The sequence below is a fragment of the Hippopotamus amphibius genome, chromosome 8 (assembly GCF_030028045.1).
Source record: "Hippopotamus amphibius kiboko isolate mHipAmp2 chromosome 8, mHipAmp2.hap2, whole genome shotgun sequence".
In the NCBI taxonomy this organism is placed as follows: Eukaryota; Metazoa; Chordata; class Mammalia; order Artiodactyla; family Hippopotamidae; genus Hippopotamus; species Hippopotamus amphibius.
Genome location: NC_080193.1, coordinates 89,970,688 through 89,974,966, shown reverse-complemented (window position 1 = coordinate 89,974,966; position 4,279 = coordinate 89,970,688). Strand labels below are relative to the sequence as shown.

Below are 4,279 nucleotides of genomic sequence, written 5' to 3'. Positions count from 1 at the left end.
GCCAAACCCACCTTTCAGGCCAGAGCCCTTCTCTCGTTGCCTCCATCCCGGCCTCCCTTCCGAGATTAGTCTTGTCTTCCCTCCCATCTCCATCCTCTCAGCCCTCCAAGCAGTGGCAGGGACCTCCCTCCATTCAGCCCATCCTGGACTCCCTGCAAGAAGGTAAGAAGGCAAGAAGGCTGGGGCAGTGAGCTCTCCCTGCCAGTGTCTGAAGATGCTGGGAAGTCTTCAAACCAGGCTCATCCTACTGGTCCTTCAGTGAGCAGTGCCCAACCCCCACCTTCAGGTCCATATCCCAGTCCTTTGGGAACAGGCTCCCTTCACCTCCATCCTCCAGCCTTCCTTTCTTCTCTCCCATTCTTGCTCCTCCAGCAGCTTCCTCTGACCGTCTCCAGCCCCTGGTCCTGGGCACCCCTGTAGAGCGGGTACACATTGTGTTCTGGTTCTTAGTGTTCACACCTCTCAAGTATGAGATTTGAGGATGGTTCACATGTTCTTTCCTGCCACTTTGGTTCAGCTTGGAATCCAGCACTGGCATGGTCCATGACCTGGGACACTCAAGGCTGCCTGCCAAATGGCTCTTTTACTGTCCCTGCCCGTCCCTCCTGTGCTGGCAACCTGGGCAGAGAGGCGGGTGGAGCTCATGGAGTTGGCTGAGTTTGTTCAACAGCTGCCTCAGAACGGAAAAGGTGAAGGTGAGGCTCTAGGGTATGGGAAAAACAACACAAACCAAGGTGTTTAGACCAAGAGAATTCTGAGTGCAAGTCCACACATGACCAGTGACCAGCTGTGGAACCTCAGACAGTCTCCTCATCATTTAAAATGGAGATGAAGATACTTCACACTTCTTGGGGTGGATGTCAGGGTCAGAGGAGATAATGGAAAGGAAGATGCTTGGGAAACTGTTTCCTTAATATTTGCTGCCTGAGTGAATAAAAGACAGGAGAAAGGAGGGTGAAGGAAGGAGGGGAGGAGAGAGGGAGAGAGGAAAGAAAGGGGAGAATGAAGCTTCCAGAGACCCTACTTTTTCAAGTATCAAAATCTGATGCGAACTGAACTTAGAGGCTGCTGAGTTTGCAGGTTCTGGCTCCAAGATTTTCCATGTCTCAACTTTGTAATTGGACCCTGACTGACAAAGCTTTTCTTTCTCTTTTTTCTTCCCCTGATCAGAGTCTCAGGGGGCAGAAAGAGCATCACTTTAACAGCCAGCACATGGGGGTTGATTAATAGCTGTTGGCTTGCATCTGGAGGGCTTCTCCAAAGGGAGAGCGACCTCACCCAGCGAGGCGTCCCCCTCCCAGCTCTCCCCCTCGCTCTGGGCCTCACTTTCTCTGTCCCCCCTCAGTTCTCAGGCTTCTTCTGCTCCCTCCCTCTGCGAGGACTTTGCCTCATCTCCCCTGGGTCTGGAACACTCCTGATGCAGGTCACCTCCAGGACCCTGCCACTTGCCAACTGAGTGACCCGGCTAGGTCAGTGAACCCCTTTGAATTTCAGTGTTCTTATGTGTAAAGAGAAAAACTAGCTCAGCCTTTGGCTTCTTGGGAAAACTAAATGGGATCAGGTAAGGGAAAGACCTAGCCCAAGGCCTGGCTCAGGGCCCTTGCACAGGCAATGGCTACTCCTATTTTGGTTCCTCCTCTCTCTCCGGGGGAGGCATCACCTTCCACTTCATTCTTTACTCTGCGCCTCCAAAAAGACTGGCTTTAGCCAATTTCCTCCCTGTCACCAAAGGTGATCCCATCACCTCCCACCCTACCCACCTGAATCTTTGTTTTACTGGATGTGGGAAAAGTTATAAAGATTTTAGAACTTTATGCAGTCCTGCAAGCATACAACTGCTTAATATCTTCTCTGTTGGGATAATAGCTAGAAGCTCTGTTGGGAGTTAGCCTCTTGCTTGAATTCTTTTTATTTTATTTTTTAAAGAGAAACCACGTTTATTTACCAACCTAAGTGTTGATTCTAATGAAAGGAACACTTGGAAATAGTTGCATGTAAAATAGTTGAATGCAGTAAAAAAATAAAAAGCAGTATGGAGATTTGAACAGACCTTGCTTATCATCTCACAGCTAATTGTCATCAAACACAATGATGAGATTTTTATTCTGCTTTAAAAAAAAAAAAATAGAGGCCGGGGGGGCCCCGGATTAGCGATAGTCTCCCAGGCCTGGGGCCGCGACCCACTGGCCGCGCTCGGCTGCTGCCTGCTGGCCGCCTGGCACTGCTGCCCTGGCCTCGGACTGCCTCTGGCTCCCGCTGGTGGCCGGAGTCCCGCTCTGGCGGACACTTTTGGCATGTGACTGACTTACACTTAGACCCCACTTACCACATCACAGATGACCACACAAAAGTGTGCGCTTCCTCCAAAGGCGCAAATGCCTCCAACCCTGGCCCTTTTGGAGATGTTCTATGTGACTCTCCTTATCACCTCATTTTGATAGCATTTGATTTTATTAAAAATTCAGGACAAGAAGCAACTTTTATGATCTGGACAGGGGAGAGCCCACCTCATGTTCCAGTGCGTGAACTGTCAACAGACACAGTCATAAATGTGATTGTTAAGATGACAACCACTGTCCAGACTCTCTTTCCAAATCTCCAGGTTTTCCCTGCACTGGGTAATCAGCGCTATTGGCCGCAGGATCAACTGCCTGTGGTCACCAGCAAGGTGTACAACACAGGAGCAAGCCTCTGGCAACCATGGCTGGATGAGGAAGCTACTAGTACTTTAAGGAAAGGTGGCTTTTATTCACAGAAAGTTTCAACTAATCGGAAACTTAGGATCATCAGTCTCAACACAAACCTGTACTATGGCCCAAATATCATGACCCTGAATAAGACTGACCCAGCAAATCAGTTTGAATGATTAGAAAATACACTGAACATCTCTCAGCAAAGCAAGGAGAAGGTGTACATCATAGCTCGTGTTCCAGTGGGGTACCTGCCTTCTTCAAGGAGCATCACGGCAATAAGAGAATACTATAATGAGAGATTGATAGATATTTTTAGAAAATACAATAACATCATTGCAGGACAATTTTATGGACACACGCACAGAGATAGTATTATGGTTCTTTCAGATAAAAAAGGAAATCCAGTAAATTGTTTGTTTGTGGCTCCTGCTGTTACTCCAGTGAAGAGTGTTTCAGAAAAACAGACCAACAGTCCTGGTGTCAGACTGTTTCAGTAGGATCCTCATGATTATAAATTATTGGATATGCTGCAGTATTACTTGAACCGGACGATATTAATCTAAAGGGAGAATCCAATTGGAAGCTGGAGTATAACCTGATCCAGGCCTATGACATTGAAGATCTGCAGCCAAAAAATTTGTATCAATTAGCCAAACAATTTGCAATCCTAGGCAGTAAAATACCACAATTGGGCTTCCTAGGTGTCGCAGTGGTTGAGAATCCACCTGCCAATGCAGGGGACACGGGTTCGATCCCTGCTCCAGGAAGATCTCACATGCCGCGGAGCAACTAAGCCCATGCGCCACAACTATTGAGCCTGCGCTTTAGAGCCCGTGAGCCACAACTACTGAGCCCATGTGCTGCAACTACTGAAGCCCACACTCCTAGAGCCCGTGCTCCACAACAAGAGAAGCCATGGCAATGAGGAGCCCGTGCACCACAACGAAGAGTAGCCCCCACACACAGCAACTAAAAAGAAAGCCCAGGCACAGCAGAAAAGGCCCAACACAGCCAATAAAATAAATAAATAAATAAATTAATTAATTAATTAAAAAATACCACAATTACTTTTTTGTGAGTTATGACAGCAGTGTAATTTGTGATGGGAAATGTAAAGTCTTTCAGATTTGTGCAATTATGAATCTTGATGTTATTTCTTATACAGATTGCCTCAAGCGATATTATATAAAGCACAATGCGTAGTATTTCACAGTTTGTAATCATAGAAAATGTAACATTGCTCTGTTTCTGAGATCAGTTTGTGGAAATTGTTATGCCACTCTTTGTGAGTTACTGAGTGGGCAAGAAAAATTCCTGTCTTTGCCTTTTTATGATCCCAAATGTAGATATTTTTAACACTCTAAATTTTTATTGTATTGAATGTATTTAAACTGCCCACTACTAGAATGATGTTTGGATGTAAATACCATATCTTCCAATTTATATAATTATATCTAATTTATACTCATTGAAATTGTCATTTATACCATAAAACAAATTAGTTTTCCCTAAAAATAAATAAATAAATAAATAAATAAATAACAATAAATTTATTGGTTGAGTTGGGTCTTCATAGCTGTGTGCAG

The 4,279-nt window shown here is 45.6% G+C and overlaps 1 pseudogene; it reads left to right on the top strand.

The window, feature by feature from the left end:
- The first annotated feature begins 574 nt into the window (after positions 1-574).
- Positions 575-3,896, top strand: LOC130859205 (acid sphingomyelinase-like phosphodiesterase 3a; annotated as a pseudogene).
- Positions 3,897-4,279: the final 383 nt, after the last annotated feature.